The sequence below is a fragment of the Ahaetulla prasina genome, chromosome 1 (assembly GCF_028640845.1).
Source record: "Ahaetulla prasina isolate Xishuangbanna chromosome 1, ASM2864084v1, whole genome shotgun sequence".
In the NCBI taxonomy this organism is placed as follows: domain Eukaryota; kingdom Metazoa; phylum Chordata; class Lepidosauria; order Squamata; family Colubridae; genus Ahaetulla; species Ahaetulla prasina.
The window spans coordinates 340,192,192-340,211,564 of NC_080539.1; positions in this window are offsets into that span (position 1 = coordinate 340,192,192).

The following is a 19,373-nucleotide window of genomic DNA, read 5'->3' on the forward strand; positions in this document are numbered from 1 at the left end:
ATCTATATTAAGATAAACAAAGGAATGGGTATGCAGCCATCAACAAATAAATCAAAATTGTTAGTGAGACAAAATGTCAGCATATATTTTACAAATTGTAAGTAATCAAATATAAGATATTAACAAGATAAGATTAGTTTATATCTTACTGGTTTATCTATAAAGTCATATCTGCATTCAGCAGAATTTAACTCTGCCTTTCTTACTGTGATGTCTTTCATTTTTTTAGAATGTCTTTAAAACATACGTATTGACTTCTTGAGTTCCCCTTTCAATTTTTTTATTAGCTCCTCCGTTCTTTCAAGGTTTTTTTCTTCTAAATTTAAAAAGAATAAAAATATCCAAATTGCTTCCCACATTGACACTGTTTATAAATCCATAACCATAATTATTGGAACTTTGTAAGTTCTGCATTAGTCAAGATACCTGGTTTTGCACAACACACTGAACTGCAAACTACCACATTGGTTGTATTGACATAATATACTGAGCTGTCAACCAGACAACCACATTTTGTGTAGCATGTTGTCTGAATTGATTGCACACTGAACAACATAGTTTCAATATTTATAGTTCAGTCAGTCTGAAAGTGAAGGTTCTTACTTATAATTGCTATTTACTCTGTAATAAAGAATTACAGTGTGCTGCAGTTTTAAAAACATTGTTAGATGTTTTTCGATTAGATCACTTAAACCAAGTTGGTTGGATTAAGTTTCAAAAGAGAGCAATGACACACAAATCCAAAGGAGTTTATTGGATATGCATTTATCTTTATGGATTGTACTGATTTAATAACTGAATTCACAATCACACTAAAATATGATTTATTTATGCATTGAAAGAAGTGTACATTGTTTGTTCCTACCCCATTCAAACAAACCATGTTATGGCTTACTGCTGGGCATAAATTAGTCAATACATTTCTAGGATTTTTTTTACATGAAGGTACTTTGAGGACTTTGTACTCGTGGTTTTAGCAATATTGCTATTGCAACCGGTCAAGATGTGAGAGATTAGCATCACAACCCATTAACCACTAGAAACAGCAATTGGAAAACAGCACTATGCAGCCGTTACACATGGCCTACCATGAAAATAATTAAGGCACTTGCACATGCCACAGATGACACTGCAAACTCTGATTGACAGCAATTTGCAAGTCTGGTTCCTTTTTGGCAGCTGTCCCAGCAAACTTTGCAGGGTTTGTTTTCCAACACTTCCTGTTTATTTTATTCTATTCTGGATTTTTGCAAACAAAACAAAAACTGCATGGTGGCTCAGACAGGGTCAAAGCCGGTACAAGTGGATTGGAGTAAAGTAAATCCTTCCCCCAACCCCTTTATTTTCATACACAGCTTGGGTGCTTACGAACTGTTAAAAAGAAAACTGGAGGAACAGATACACTGCTATTGGAGTGGATCTATTTTGTGACCCTCATTACTCCACCTTGTTTTGTTTCTGGAGGAATAATAGAGCTGCTGAGCCATAAACTAATTATAAATCTGGTTCTGAAACACAGGAAGTCATTGTCAAACAGCAACTTCATCCCACACGAAGCTTGCAAATAACTTCAGTTTGATTTGGGACTTATAGGAATTCATGTTAAACTCCAGTGTATGCTTTTTTTCCCCTCCAGTAGTGGGGCTATTCTAAATTGGGCTTATTCCAAAAGTTCCAGAAGTCTCAACATCTGGAGAAAGCAATGGGTGACTGAAAAATTAAGCAAAAGATAGTTTATGCCATTTAAGTAGAGTCAAGAAGGGAAAAGAGTGAGCAGTTGTTCCCCAAGGCACCAACAACTTCTGCTTGACTCAAAGTCTCTTTAACCTCTGACCCATCCCATTATTTATATCAGACAATGTAGATTTCCCACTTGTTTTGATTTGGAAATATTCCAGCCCCTCATTTCTCAAGGGATAGGAACAGCAGATATTGAGGCAGGAGACTAAAAACATGCTTTTGATATGCAAAGGCATCTTGCCATCCAAACTTAAATGGTGGATCTAGTTATCTTAAATGTGTTGAGGGTAAATGGCACAGACAACAACTAAGGAATGTTTATTTAGTGGAAGAATTTTATGTTAACTGAAAAGAGGACAACAAACTCCAAAGTTCTCATTGCAGGCATTGATAGAACTTCCAGTTCCTATTCAATCTCTGATAGACACAGCTAAACTCTGGCACTATGACTGGCCCAAAGTTAGTCATGCCTAAAGCAAGATTAAAACCCACAGTCTCCCGATTTCTAGGCCAGACTTTTAACCATTACACCAAACTGGTTCTCAATTTCAAATTATTATTTAAATAACCAATTGATTGAATAATCAATTAAATATGTACTTCACTCAAAGAGCATAGAGCTATTTATATTCTAATCAGTGAAAACACTCATTTATCATTAGGAAAAAAACATTTATAATTTATAGCTAAAAAAGCCAAAAAAAGTAAACAAACCTTAATTAAAATTTGTGCTACTGATTAATTATGTAATAAATTGTAATAATCTGAAACAATAATGCTTTTATTCATATTGAACTTTGCCAATTAATCAGCTAAACCTCAGCTGATAGTCAACTTATCAAATTAGTTATCTCGAGGAAATGGTCAATCCAAAATCTTTGCACAGTGTAGGGAAGTTATCAGAATTTTCTGGGTAATTGAGTTGACAATCTGATTGTAGAAGAATATTCAATTGTGTGATGATTTGGCAAATGGATATTATACTGAACGGGGATTTCTTGGTTAATAATGAATCTAACCAAGATTAAGATTAAGAGCAACCAAGATGGTTAGGGGACTGGAGGCTAAAACATACGATGAACGGTTGCAGGAACTGGGCATGGCTAGTCTAGTGAAGAGAAGGACCAAGGGAGACATGGTAGCAGTTTTCCAATATCTGAGGGGCTGCCACAGAGAGGAGGGAGTCAACTTGTTTTCCAAAGCACCTGAAGGCCAGATAAGGAATAATGGATGGAAACTGAACAAGGAGAGATTCAACCTGGAAATAAGGATAAATTTTCTGACAGTGAGAGCCATCTACCAATGGAACAGTTTGCCTTCGGAAGTTGTGGGAGCTTCATCACTGGAAGCTTTCAAGAAGAGATTGGACTGCCATCTGTCAGAAATGAGGTAGGGCAGTGATGGCTAACCTTTTCTGGACTGAGTGCCCAAAGTGCGTGTGCCCATGCGTGAATATGTGTGTGTACCCCCAAACCCTCCAAATACAATGTGTTGGGGGCCCCCGCATGCATGAATGTGCAGCCTCCTGCACACACCACCCCTCTGCACATGCATGCGTGGCGCTCTGCACACACCCTGCCCCCGTGCATGCTCAGCAGAGACCCGAAGACTAGCTGGCTGGTGGAAGGCGCGCACGCATACACAGCAGAGATGAACTGGGGCGAGGGCTCGCATACCCCCAGAGAGGGTGCTGCATGCCACCTCTGGTATACATGCCATAGGTTCACCAACATGGTTGTTGGGTCTCCTGCTTGGGCAGGGGTGGGGGGTTGGAGTAGATGGCCTACAAGGTCCTTTCCAACTCTGTTAATCTAAGCATGCTCAAATGTTCTGCTGCAAACTGGATAATTATAGAGGATTGCAAACTTTGTTGTTTCAGCAAGCCAAAATATTGTTAGTCCCCATTAACAGCTGTGTACATTGGTCTTTAAAGCAGAAGAATACTACTATTCCTTTACTTCGGGTCACATGAATGGCAGAGTTCAGAGGCTTTTCCTTGGTAAGACCTGACATGATTTATGTTTAATAAAGGTTACTTGGCTTCTGGAAAGCAGACTCAAGCCAACTCTCAGACTTGTTCTATAGTCTTGTCTATTATCTTCTACCTCTGAGGTTAGATCTCTCATCTTGGTAAACAAAAAGGCAGCTGTACGCTTGGCCAGCTCTGATGCAGCCCTTTGTCCAGGACTGGTACTCTGCTCACATCATTCATCACACTTGAATAAAAATGATCCCTTGGAGGACAAAACCAAGGGACAAGGAAGGGGGAGAATGAGAGAGGGGAAAAACAAAGACTCTTTATGTTTGCTGGCATTTGAATGGGGGCAGTAACAAAGCGACTGGTCCTCAGAAGCCAGGAGCAGTAAAAAGTAAACAAACAAACTGCAAAGCTTTTCCTACAAAAAGCAACTTCCGAATTGTGAAGGATCTGGGTTGGAAGTGGGAGGAGCCCCAGATTTATGCAAGGAGGCTCAAAATCAGAGACGCCAAAGAGAGAGAAAAAAAAGAATTCTCTGTTTCTATTCCTCCTGCTGAAGGCTGTTTGCCAAGCTGTACATGTTTTACTTTGTCAGAGGTAGTTCTGATGTAGAAGGAAGCAGAATTAATGAATGGGTTTATCCTGCTGAAAATGAAAGCCTATCTGTCACCACATATTATATTACAAGTCTGCAAGGTCAGTTCTGTGATAGGTTGCTTTTCATGCAGACTGCGCAAAGCTATAGCACCAGGTATGAAACTCTGGAATCAGCTTGTGCATTATTTTAGATTCTTACATAAGGAAGGAGAAGGCTCTGGATGACATTGCAGGAGAAATGACCGCGGGCTCTGCTTCCAGCCACTCATATCCTCCAGCATCGCACGTAGGCATTTGCAGCCACAAGCAACATGCTGCCTTTCACTTCTCCTGTAAGCCTCCAGTCTTGCTGGATTGCTCCACATTTGAGGGAGAGGGAGAGGAATCTAGCAAGCAGATACTTCTGTGCTTTGAGGGGGGGGCTACACAGGGCAAAAACCTTGACCTAGACCACCTTTGTGTGGTTCGGTTGCATGAGCCTAATTTTCTCTTTGGCAGCACAAGCAATACTCTACGCAGTGCTAGTGTTACAGATTTGAATTTCAGGATCTTATGCAGTAAGGAAATGCTGAGAAGCACACAACACGGAGAGGGTCTCTGTGAAAGCAGTTGGTTGAGAAACATACACTGCCCCTCCCCTCCCCATACTCCCTTGTCCTATTGCATCCTGATCAGATGGCATAGGGGGACTGAGGAAGACAAGAATTTCCCATAGATGATAGTTATGTGTGTGAATGGGGGGAGGGTCCTTTGAATAAATACTCCCTCTGAAACCTTCCTTTGTTTCCTTTGTTAACAGAATTCAGGAAGCCCTTTATCAAGCATCACCTCATTTGGCAGTTATGTTGCAGGATCAAACATGGTTTTCTGCATGACAGCGAAATAGTCATCTTTGGTTTATTTATTTGCTTGTTTATTAAATTTATATGCCATCTATCTCATTCCCTTATCTCACAGTTAAGGCAAGTGCTTTTTATCTAGCATAGGAAACCAGCTATACCCATGATGGCAAACCTATGGCACGTGTGCCGGAAGTGGCACACAGAGCCATCTCTCCGGGCACGCCAGTCATTGCCCGTTGCTCTTCCAGGTTCCGGCGCACTGGCCAGCTGTCTTCACACACGCGGGAACACCGGAAACTGGAAGAACAGCTCCCTGGCACTCATGTGCGTACCGGGAAGCTGAGCTTTCAGTTTCCGGCAGGCACAGGTGCACCACCCAACTGGTCTTCACATGTGCATGCGTGCCAGAAACCGGAAGACCAGCGGGCATGCACATGTCAGAAACCAGAAGCTCAGCTTCTCAGCACGTGCATGCATGCCAGGGAGCTGTTCTTCTGGTTTCTGGCGCTCCCCCGCGTGCACCCATTTTGGCACTTGGTGCTTAAAAGGTTCAGCAACAGTGATATAGAACATAGAATAATAGAGTTGAAAGGGAGCTCTGAGTCTTTGAGTCCAACCCCCTCCTCAGACAGGGAACTCTATACTATTTCAGACAAATGGTTGTCCAGTCTCTTTTTGAAAGCCTTCAGTGATGGAGCACCCACAACTTCTGAAGGCAAGTTATTCCACTGGTTGATTGCTCTCATCATTAGGAAATTTCTCTGTAGTTCTAGGTTGCTTCTCTCATCAGAGTCCCTTCCTGATGTCTTTCCTTAGAGCTGAATTAAAACCTGAGAGGCCAGAGAGGTTGCAGATCATTGATGTAATGATCATACATTTTTTATTTGCATGCATATCCAGAGGCCACCTGAGAACTAAAATAAGCGTAACGGCATACCCACATTCAACCCATAAGCATTTTAGGGATTTACTTCTGAAAAACAAAATCTAAAACAAATCTAAAACAAAATGTCTTTCAGACATTTTAATGAGAACTGGTAAGAAAAAAAAAAAAGAACTTCCCTGCATAGTACTAATGAATTTCTGGAACCATTGCAAATGGTTTGTTTTCTGCAATTTCTTGTCATTTCCAAATTACTTAAAATTTAAAACAAGCAAAAAGGTTGGGTCTTGAGGAAACCCTAATTTTCAGAAAACTTCCTGAGCCCCTTGTTCAACTGTTGATGTTTCAAAAGTAATCCATATAGCCAGGCATATCTTTAAAAGCCAAATGACTAGGAACACTATAGATAAATCATTGAGATTTTCAAGCAATTAAATTTACACAAAGTCAGATCTTGTGATTTCCTCCGCTCCTATGAAATCATGGCATGTATGTGGTCTAATAATGACTGAATCCACCCTTGTTTCTTCTTCTGCTGCTGATGCTGTTGCTGCTTTTTATTTATTTTTTTGGATGGTCATTATAAAAACTTGTTCTACTACTGGCACAGGAGAGTGCAGTGTTAAGAGCCCTTTCTGCACCTTTCAAGCCTAAATAAAATAGCTCAGCACGCTATGATGAAAAGCTGCTGTTCCTACCACCCTGCCTTTTCCTTCTCTTCCTCCTCCTCCTTTCACAAAGCAGCCCTAGATGCAAGGATTTGGTTCAAGGAGCATTCAAATCACAGCTGTCAGTTCCGAAACAAGAGCTTGGGTGGGATGAAGGGGGAGAAATAGGACACTGACATTGTGAGGGAGTTGCTATGGCAATTCAAACAGAAAGGTTGCTTAATAGGTTTTATTCCCAGGAAACCAGGAGCATTAGAAGGGAAATAGTATAGCTAGCGCTCAACAAAAGCATGACCACATATTTTTTAATGAATAGCATCTCTATGGAGAATATCTTGGGCTTCTTCTCCTTCAAGAGCAAAGAAAGGAGACCTCCTAGTGGCCATTTGAAACATAAACTGGTGGCTCAGAAAAGGAAAGTCCATTCCAGAGCAGAGCTACCTGGAAGAATATGAACCATAGCTTGCAGTGTAAAGCCCTCCGTTAACTTATGGCTGAGAAGGAACCCTTGTTATGGCCAGAGGCAACCTGAATGGGTGGGGAGAAGCAAGGGCGCAGGAGATCAGGCAATTATGCCAAGAGGTGGAGTCGTATATTTCTGTTTTTGTTTGAGGGAAGCAGGAATTTTACTTGATTTTTTAAATTGTGTTTAACCTAATTTAAGGGGCTTGACACAGGAATGGAAGACTTTGCAAATTTGGAGCTGAAGGCCGACCATCAGTGACATAAGTGGATGGTTAATTGAGTTTTGAATAGACTATAAGCATCCATGGGAGGATGGGATCGATGCTCATATTTAAAATGTATATACAAACTCCATTACTTACAGTCTTGCCTCTGGCATCTGGCAGAAGTATGAAAGACCTGATTTTTTTGTTGGATATCACAATGCACACTTTCACTGTGTTTTCACTAGTATAGATGTCCAAAGATTATGGAATCTGATTTGAGAATTTTAGATTCTATTATATTATATTGATAAAATAACAGAATATACATATTCCTTGGTTTTGTATATAGTATCAGGGAATCCATCTTGAATCTTTGAGGTGTTAACTGATTAGCATTTTCTCTCATGGAAGTCCTTAGTTGCTATCTCAGTTAAACTGTTTACAAACAATGCCATCTGGTGGTAAAAATTCTCTATACTGAAATTCCACATTAAAGTTAAAGTCTACAATGGAATTATCACTAGAAACATCTCACACAGATGCGGTTCACACAATAGATCATACTCTTGGGATGATGGCTTCATTATTGTGCTTATGCATTATATGTTTTAATTAAATTCATGCATTTACTATGGATGTTTTTATTTCTATCACAACATCTTTTCCCTGCAGTTATTTTGTGAACTGGTGGACTAAATTATGATTTACCGGTAGTACAATATATGAACACAGCAACTAATCTGAACATCTAGAAGATCTCAAAAGTGAAGCAATCATTTATATCACTTTATCATATTAAAGCAGCTGAAGTACCTTTCCCACATCAGGTTTCTGCTAGATATATCAGAAGTTAAGTTTAAGTTTCGAGAATTTCTGTGACACATATAATTTTATAATGCTGAAATAATATTGCAGCAAACAAAAATCTTATTGGGCTTTTAGAAAAGAAGGCTGAAGTGAACATCATAGCTGTGTATAAATCATAGCTGTGTGTAATTGAAGGGAAACTTTTTAAAACTATCAAAGAGCCATTTCTTTTTTTCTTTAAGTAAAACTGTCCAGTTAAATTTCTGGATAGGCCCCTTCCAAATACAAGCAAGTCCAGCACCATGTTGTTCTTTGCTGATACTATTGTGAGATATTGATATCTCAGAAAAGTGAACAAATAACTATCAGCTCTGCTCCTAACCCTTTGGAATAGCTTTCCAATTAGCAGAAATGGCTAACCAAATTACTAAAAAATAAAAAAAGTAATTTATATGAGAAAAGGAAAAAGTGACAAGAAAAAAAAGTAGCAATCTTACAAATCATTCCAAATGAAGTAAATAAAATAATTGTAAATTAACTAATTATATACTATAAACCAGAATTAGAGCTTGAATTTCAGAATATGTGCACTGTTCATAACAGAGGAAATTGCCTGAGAGAGATTTCCTGCTTAAATGTTGCTACGAAGACTTCTTTTTTCTCCCCTAAAAGCAATTTTTTTCCCTTTGGGGAAATGTGTAATATTTTTTGCCAACATTGATGTGCTTCATTTCTGAGGTCCAGGTTAAATCTAGGAGATCAAAATTATTCTGAGGCTGTTACCATTTTCTTTAGAAGTCGAAGTTTGATTTTGAAAAAGAAAGGAAAAAAGACAACTGTACTGACATTTATGAATGTTGGTGTTGGGTGCTGATAATTTTTTTTTAGTATCTCTTGTAATGAGTTCATCAACATGTCCATGCAGTATTCTTGACGACACTCTGTGCACTGTCTTCTTCTGAAAACATTTTCCCTCTTATTTCCCAGTCTATCCTATAGCCTGAGATTTCGTAATGATCATCTACCACAGGGGTTTCAAACTAGCAGCCTGGGGCCCCGATGTGTCACATGCTGGCCACGCCCACTCCCCGGTTTAGCGAAGGGGGAAAAGTTACAATACGTCACGTGACGACATGTTGTTGCGAGTTTGACCTCCCTGATCTACCAGTCTGACCTTGCTTAAATTTCTGAGATCACCTTAGATAGTTAGCTACTATCATTTAGTTTGGACCCCAGACTTCTGGTATCCAGAAAAGAAGCTGACAAAATATTTTACAGCTAGTTATTTCTTCAAAAAGGTTTGCTTGGCATTGATATCGCTTATACATTGCCAAAAGAAAAACAAATATAGTTTTTGTTCAACAGCAAGTTAGTTTAATTGGCACATTTAAGGTTTCATCTGTTTTTATTTTTTGTCTTTTAAAATTTTACTTTTATTTATTTTTTAATAATTTACTAATGTACAGTATATGGATTCCTCTGCTTGAAATTAAATATAATAAAGGGAAGTATCCAACTATTTTCAATAAAATTAATAAATAAATTAGGCTCAGGCAGCATCTTGCTCATGATTTTATTTTTGAAGTCCATGACAAACCAGTTTAACAGTTTAACATCAGTGTCAAGCCACTTAAGATTTCAATCTTTACTCATAAACCTTAGGGACATAACTACACAAATTACACTCTTTGAAGTAAAGCAAGTAATGTGTTATGCTAGGTGTTTTATTTTCACAGCAGACAAATGTGTGGACTGTCAACCCTGACATCATTAGTAAAGAATCCGCAATTGCCAGGCAAACTAATTCCTCATGATGTCATATATAGTCAAGGCAGCTGACAAGAGGTCAAGAAAAATTCACACCTGACATCCATCACAATCTGAATCCTTTTAACATTCTTTACGACTTCTCTGCTAATGACTCAGAATTTGTTGTTTTTAAACCTCTGTTCTACTTTGCATTCCTAGTATACTGTTTCATTTAGATATGTTCTCTTATCCACAATTAAACTCTTGGTCCTGGAAGGAAAATGTATTTTAAAACAACTGTCAGATTTCTTTTGAATTGAATTTGACTCCCAATGACTTCATGAACAAGTCTATGCAGTTTTTGTTGTTGCTGTTTTTGGAAGTGGTTTGGCACTGCCTTCCTCTTGGAAGTTTTTCAACTACCTAGTCCAGCTTACATCCCTGATATTCCCTGGAGGTTTCCTATCTAAGTATTGTATTAACCAGGCCCAACCTTGATTAGCTTCCAGACCTAGATAAGATCAGTTAGGTGACACTTGCTGAAATTATTAATTTTCTGAGTAAGAACTGCATGAAAAGGAGGCTCCGCAGGTTTAAGCTAGCCTTTTGTTTGTAGCAGCGTTACCACCTTACCATACAGGTACCGTATATACTCGAGTATAAGCCGAGTTTTTCAGCACATTTTTTGTGCTGAAAAACGTCCCCTCGGCTTATACTCGGGTCTATACGGCTTATACTCAAGTTTTTTTTTTTTTAAGCCCCTCGGCTTATACTCGAGTATATACGGCTTATACTCGAGTATTTTCTTTTTCACATTTTACCGGACTGAAGCCCTGCGGTGCAGTGAGAGGGCGGGCGGGGAGCCGCCAGCCTTCTCAGCTGAGGAGGAGGGTTTCAACCGGTAGGTGCCTCATTTCCCACCCTCGGCTTATACTCGAGTCCCCAGTTTACCCCAGTTTTTGGGGTAAAATTGGGGACCTCGGCTTATACTCGGATCGGCTTATATTCGAGTATATACGGTAATCCTCGATTTACAATAGTTTAACGATAGTAATTAGGATGGCCTTTGAAAGGGTACTTTACAGACTGTACTTATGATGGCCGTAAAGGACCTTTGGCTTTTGAAAAATATTGCATGACTAAAGTCACATGACAACAGTCTTGTTGCTTGGTACCTATTTGCACATACAATTTGTTGCCAAGTACTTCATGATCATATGGTCACCATTTGCAATGTTCTCTGCCAGCTTCCCCAGAAAGTCAGTGGGAACCCGTCAGGATAAGTTGCAAGCTGCTGCTGCCTGCCACTTGCTGAGACAACTTCCTCTTATCTCTGGGGGCTGCCAGCCAAGGAAAACTGAACAACTCCTTCTCCTCCATCTGTGCAGAAACACAGCTGTAATCCTGAAGTTTTAGTTTCAACCCTGCACTACTTCGAAGGAGTTTCCTTCTGTGAGTGGAGTAAGCTGGGACAATGGCAAAAAACCCCAAATTTTATCCTCAGAAAGTGATGGGATAGATAGAAAATGCTGAAAAATGGTTACATGCTTAGCATCATCTAAAGGATGTCTTAGCTTTATGGGAATTTGGGCATGAACTTTCCAACAATATCTGGGTTATAGAGTTTATAAAACCAAACTAAGCAGAAAAACAGCTTATCAATTTTTGTCACCCCAATTCCTTCTTCACAGCTAACACTATTCAGACAACCAAAATGCTGCCAGTTATACACTTATACAGAATTATTACAAATATAGTAAGTGGAAATCTGTCATTCCAAACATCTGCTTCTTCAATTCTATGTTTATGTAATCCATAGAAAGATATTTTCTTCCTGTAAATGTTATATTAACTCTCCCTTGAAAAATATTTTCTTGTTCCTAAACCCAGGATTTTCAAACATTATACTATACTGGTTGTCAATTATGCCAAATAAAATTTTAGAAAATGTCAATGTTTTAATGAAATATTTTCAACATTTTCCTGACATGGTATTACTGTGGTTCTCCTCTTTCCTTCCGGACTGATTCCAATTGATGTCTATGGAAATCATCCAGGACATGGCTGTCCCAAAGGTACTGTTCAAAAGGCTATTTGTAATGTATTTGAATTTTAGGAGGGAAAATTGGGCGGGAAAATGCACGTTGCTGATTGGCACGTTGCTGATTGGCTGATGCCTCAGCCAAAATACTAAAAGAGGGGGTTTTGCCTGTTGGCTTTTGCTGGGATTACAATAAACCAAAGAGCTGTTGTCACTTGTATCGTCTCCTGCCTCTTCATTGCCCGAACATAACATTGGCGACGAGGATGGGATATTGAAGGCAGTGAGACTAGGAAAAGAGCTGAAGGAGCAACGTAATTTCAAACCCAGCCAGTATCAAGGGCGGATACATAGCAATGTCTAGCTATACGCCGCCAGCGCCATTTGACCCAGCCAAGGAGAAATGGGGGTCGTACATGGCTCATTTTGAGTGTTTCCTCGAAGCTAACGAACTGCAAGGAGTATCGGATAATCGGAAGTGCGCTTACTTCCTGAGCCACTGTGGGCCAGAAGTCTTCGATACCGCTGAATAGCTGTCGGAACCAACGCCAGTACAGTCGGTGCCATGGCAAACGCTACAGACGACGCTACGAGCACACTACGCGCCGGTGCCATCGAAGTTTGTACAACGTTCGAGTTGAGGCAAAGAGTTCAGCAAGAGGGTGAATCGATAAGCGTGTACATGGCCGCATTAAGGAAAGCTGCAAACTACTGTGAGTATAGAGACTTGGAGGACTCTTTATTAGAACAACTCATTTGTGGGGTCAGGGACATCCGACTACAGAGGTGGCTGCTGTCAAAAAGCAACCTAACCCTGGCGATAGCCCTGGATGAGGCCAGGGCACACGAGATGTCCACCAAAGCGGCGGAAACCTTACAAAAGCCGAACACGCCAAATGCCGCGGCGAAAGCAACGCCAGTCCACAGCGAAGAAATCCAGGCCGAATCGGACGGTGAAGAAGAGGAAGAGGTTTTCCACAGCGGGAGCCGGAGAGAGGCGACCGGGATGAGTGCGTGAGTTGCAGAGGCCAATACCAATGACAGAATTGCAGGTTCAAAGACGCAATTTGTCGGCGGTGTGAAAAGAAAGGACACATAGCTCAGGCCTGCCGAGCCTCTCAACCTTCCCGCCCAAAATTCAAACCAGCCAATCAACAGGGCGCCGGATCCCCGAAGCGGCCAGGGATTGGTCAATTCAAAAAAGGCGCGAAGTTGAATCAGACCACTGTGAGAGTGGGCCACGCATTGACACGGCTAGAAAAGAAAATATTCACCAAGACATACATCGAAGGAATGCAGTGTAAAATGGAGGTGGATACCAGCTCATCAATCACGATTATGTCTTGGGACACAATCGCAAGGGACCTGCCAGACGTCGCGAAACGCCAGCTGCAACCCCAAAAGCTGAGAGTGCAAGACTTCCAGGGGAACCGAATCCCTGTTCAAGGAGTCACGTCCGTCAGAGTGAAATATGGACAATTCAAGAAAACCCTGCCGATCACCATCGTAGATGGAAACCTGCCCAGTTTGCTAGGTCTGGACTGGTTCAGAGCCTTGGGCATGGAAGTAACCGGGGTTCACAGAAGCGGAGTCAACCTGAAGGACGAATTGTTGAGAGAATTCGAGGACGTTTTCCAAGACTGCCTGGGCAAGTACGTGGGGACCCCCATTTCATTCAATTTGGACCCCCAGGTGGCTCCCATTAGATTAAAAGCTAGGAGGGTCCCGTTCGCCCTCAAACCCAAGATTGACAGGGAACTAGACAAATTAGTAAGCCAGGGAATACTAGTCCCCATCGACCATGCAAAATGGGAGACACCAATAGTGACCCCAGTCAAACCGGACGGATCAGTCCGGATTTGCGCTGACTATAAGGCAACGCTTAACAAAGCATTACAAAAGAGTGCTTACCCTGTTCCCGTAGTGCAACATTTGTTGTACTCGTTAGGACAGGGACAGGTTTTTGCCAAACTCAATCTGGCTCAAGCCTACCAACAATTATCAGTTGACGACGAAATGGCCGAAGCGCAGATGATTGTCACACATCGGGGCACTTTTAAATGCATTCGACGTCAGTTCGGAGTTAGTGTAGCCCCTGGGTTATTCCAAAACCTAATGGAATGACTCCTACAAGGTCTACCGGGAGTAGTTCCATATTTCGATGATGTACTGGTATCAGCAGAAAACTTGGAAGAATTAGGGGTCAAATTGCGGAAGGTTTTGGGCATTTTCAGGTCTGCGGGGCTTAAGGTTAAACTCAACAAATGCCAGATAGGAGTTGAATCTGTAGAATTCTTGGGTTAACGGATAGATAAGGAAGGCATCCACCCAACTGAGAGCAAAATGCGAGCCATTAGAAAGGCTCCAACGCCAAAAAACAAAACAGAATTACAAGCATTTTTGGGGCTTGTAAACTTCTATGCAGTATTTTTAAAAAATAAGGCAACGGTAGCCGAACCGCTACATAAACTGCTAGCGAAAAAATCTGTTTGGACTTGGTGCAGGGTTGAGGCTAAGGCATTTGAAGGCGTTAAGAATCTCTTGTCCAGCGATAGCCTTCTAATTCAGTACAATGGGACGTTGCCACTAGTACTAGTTTGTGATGCATCACCCTACGGGGTAGGGGCTGTCCTCAGCCACAGGTTACCGATAGGTTCAGAAGCCCCTATCGCATATTTTTCCCACACAATGTCCGCAGCGGAAAGGAACTATAGCCAACTAGACCGGGAAGCCCTGGCTATAGTTTCTGGGGTTAAAAAATTCCACGAGTACCTGTTTGGGCAGCAATTTGAAATAGTCACAGACCACAGACCTTTATTGGGACTCTTGGTTGGGGGACCGTCCAACACCGGTTGCATTATCACCCAGGCTGACCCGTTGGACTATTTTCCTGGCAGCATATTCGTACAAACTGTCTCACCGACCGGGCAAGGATTTGGGACATGCGGATGCTTTAAGTAGATGCCCGTTGCCAGAGACTATTGAAGACCCGACCCCAGGGACGCCCGTCTTGTTAATTGACTCTTTGGACTCTGGCCCAGTCACATCTACGGAAGTGACTAGGGCATCTTACAAAGACATTGTCGTAAGAACTGTGATCGGTTGGGTGCAGAGGGGATGGCCCACTGCACCGGGGGATCGTTTCAAAGAATTTCCAAAAAAGCGTTCAGAACTGTCGGTACAAGGGGGTTGTCTGTTATGGGGGGATAAAGTGGTTATTCCGGAGAAATTACGAGGGCATGTGTTGGAACTATTGCATGTGGGCCACCCGGGGATTGTGAGGATGAAAAGCCTAGCGAGAAGTTACGTGTGGTGGCCGCAAATGGATAAAGACATTAGCGACCGGGTAGGGAAATGCCAAGCATGTCAAGAATCAAGGCCACTACCCCCAACAGCCCCCATAAGGGATTGGGAGAAACCCCAGGGTCCTTGGTCCAGGATCCATATAGATTTTGCCGGGCTGTTCCATGGGCAGACCTTCTTAATTGTGGTAGATGCCTACTCGAAATGATTAGAAATTTTACTCATGAAAACCACAACAGCGGAAGCTGTAATCACAGTATTGAGACATCTATTTGTGACACACGGGTTGCCCGACACTCTAGTGTCCGATAATGGCCCACAATTCACGGCCACCCAGTTTGAGGGGTACTTGGCAGAAGAGGGCATCCGACATGTCCTCTCGGCGCCTTTCCACCCGGCAATGAACGGACTTGCAGAACGTTTCATACGCAGTGCCAAGGAAGCGCTATCTAGAATTAGCCCAGGAGATTGGCAATCCAAAATTGATACCTTCCTGGCAGTCCAACATAGAACTCCCTGTGTGACCACCAGCTGCAGCCCATCTGAGTTATTAATGGGTAGAAGATTCCGGTGCCCCCTAGATCGGTTAAACCCAACATACTCCCCTGATGGGTACCAAAGCACAAAGGGGAGAACCAGAACAATGACAACAGGTGACCCGGTATGGGCACATAACTATAGTGAGGGTCCAGCGTGGCTAAAGGGAACAATTGCAGGAGTGACAGGCCCAAAGTCATACATAGTGGACATGGGGGATGGCCGAGTGTGGAGACGCCACATAGATCAATTACGAAAAAGAATACAAAACAATCCAGAAACCAAACAGCCAGACCCTGACTACCCAATATTTGAACCAACAGCTAACTCAACCCCGAGGCGATCGGAGGACTTAGCTGAGTCTGAAGAAGTCCAGTGACGCCAACCGGCTCCTCCAGAGGACAGCAGGGACAACTCTGCCAATAATTCAGGGCCGGAGGGCCCAGAGGAGGAGCTGGGAGGAACAAACAGTCCCTTCGACCAGCTCGACTTACTCCCAGGGAATGAATTGCACAGGTCAGAAAGAGTTAGGAGATGCCCTGTCTACCTATGTGACTACGTGGAAAAATAACATGCAAATGTTATGCAAAAAACTATGTAAATAGGGTACAATGTGTTCTGGGAGGGGAGGAGTGTAATGTATTTGAATTTTAGGAGGGAAAATTGGGTGGGAAAATGCACATTGCTGATTGGCTGATGCCTCAGCCAAAATACTATTTAAAGAGGGGGTTTTGCCTATTGGCTTTTGCTGGGATCACAATAAACCAAAGAGCTGTTGTCACTTGTATTGTCTCCTGCCTCTTCATTGCCCGAACATAACACTATTGGAGCCCTCTTTCAAACCAGTGGCCCTTTCTGTCCAGAATGCAGACTTTACTGTAAATACATGGCACAATACAGGAGAACAAACCCATCAGGACAAGATTCAGCAGTCCACCTGCACCTGAAAGACAAATGTTGCTCTTTTGAAGACATCGAAATCCACATTCTGGACAGAGGGCCACTATTTGAAAGAGGAGTCAAAAAGGCCATCTATATTAAAATTGGACAGCCCTCTCACAACAGAGGGAGAGGATATGACATCATCTATTTCCTGTCTACAACCCAGTCCTTTCAGCAATTCCAAGAAGGGTCCATACTCATTTGCCCTCTGATTCAGGTGACCCTAAGGATATAGATAAACCACTAAATGGCCTCAACTATTGGAAACTAATGACTGATCTTCACAGTGGTGACAGACAGATGACTGCAAAGAATATAAATCCTTCCATTCCTCGCCATTCAGACAGAACTGGAGAAGCTTCTTGGATGAGAAGTGAAACATTTTCAAGGAAAAAAAAGCAAGAAAAGTCCAGTTGCCTTTTGAGAACAGCACCTTGGGATTCCAGTTGATGTTGATGGGAAGTGTGGTCCTGCTCTGTGGCATTCCTCTGGTTCAATTTTCTGCCCTCACCTTTTACATATCCATATGACACCCCTGGGTCAGGATAGGTTAGGTATTATCAATATGCTGACTACCCAATTATAATCTCAATCTTTGTTTATCCTCACAATGCTGTTCAAGTTCTGTTTCAGTGTCAAGAGCCTGTGAGGATCTGGACTGTGAATAAAAGACTCATCAGGTAACCCTACTAAAAGCCAAATGTCTGGATTTTGGGGCCAACTGGATCCAGAGAATTTCTATCTTTCATTAATTTCATTCCACATTAATCGTAATTTATAGACCCAGTGTGCAATTTATTGATTCTCCTGTTACCATCGTAGCCATCGCTCAGATTGTCATTGCATAAATCCGCTGAAGATGTGTCACAAACAATATGTGGTCCAGAATGCAACAGCATAAGTAATTATGGGCTATGATGCACCCATACTCCACTTACTCATACTCCACAGCTTACTTACTCCATGAGCTGCACCACATACCAGTATGCTTCCGGTCACTTAAAAGACCTTCATGGGGCAAAGACTGGCAATTCACAAGATCACTTGTTTCCAATCACTTCTGCCCAACTGATAAAATCTGGTTGCTCTGGGTCATAGCAATAACGATAGTAATCACACTTAGACTTATATTTCACCCCGTACTGCTTTACAGCACTCTCTGGGTGATTTAGAATGGCAGCATATTGCCCCCAATAATCTGGGTCCTCATTTTACTGACCTTGGAAGGATGGAAGATTGCGTCAACCTTGAGTCCCATCAGGATCAAACTCAAGGCTCTGGGCAGAGTTTGCCTGCAATACTGCATTCTAATCATTGAGTCACGAAGGCTTCAAGTGCTGTATATATTTACAGCATTTAAATAAACACAGAATAGTTATTTTAGAGTGTATTACTATTATTCTTGCCATCCTTTCTTGGACCTATCTCTTCCCACTTATGACTATAACCATGTTGCTTGTATCTTTACAATTTATATTATTTTGTTTCCTAGTATGATTTGATTACTTATTAGTAACCTATGATCATCACTAAGTGTTATATCTTATGATTCTTGTTGAATGTATTTTATTTTCCTTTATGTACACTGAGAGCATATGCACCAAAGACAAATTCCTTGTGTGTCCAATCACACTTGGCCAATAAAGAATTCTATTCTATTCTATTCTATTCTATTCTATTCTAATATTAGGAGAAATCTGTATGTAAAGTACAAATGAACTGCATCTATAATAGTTTCTGATTCATTAAATATTTTCTGTTTTATTAGTACTACAAAATTTTGCTTCTGTAAAAGAAAACTTTAAGATAAAATAGGAGGCCATGTCAACTGAAAGGAAATGTTGAATAGTCACTACCAAATATATAAACTGAGTTTTTTCAGCAATTTTTAATTTTATTTTTGAAATGAAAGTTTGCTTTGTGAGATATAACCAGTGGTGGGATTCAGCCAGTTCGCACCACTTCGGGAGCACCGGTTGTTAACTGTCTGAGCAGTTTGGCAAACTGGTTGTTGGAAGAAATCATTAGGGCAGAGAACCGGTTGTTAAATTACTTGAATCCCACCACTGGATATAACCTAAATAATAAATATTTCAACTAGGTACTCTTTACATTAAAATTGTTTTAAAGTAAAAGTTGTCTTAAATGTTAAGATCAAATAGTTGTCCTAATTTTATTCTTTATGAAGCATAAATTATACTATCCTGACTAGTTCTAACTTTGAAAACTCAGGAATATGATTATAGCGTATGGTATGAACTAGACAGCTTATATTGTTTGACTCGAAAAGATGAAAGACGAAAGCAAAACTGTCTGTATCCTGGATCTATGTAAAAGGTGCCAGAGAGTCTAATTCTTTTTATATATTTTTTTTAATTTTTAGCTTAGGTTTAATGGCAAATTTAAAGCTTTTACTCCACTGTGATAGCGACATCGAGTGCCAAGCTTGAAGAAATGTATGAAGTTCATTGCATAGCCCAACATCAATACACTGACTACCATAGTTAATTGAATTACTTAAAACTTAATTACAGGAAGGAAATGCAAGTTAATTGTATCATGAAGCCATTAAGGTACTTCTCCAAAAAAGCATAAAGCAAAATAAACAGCCATTC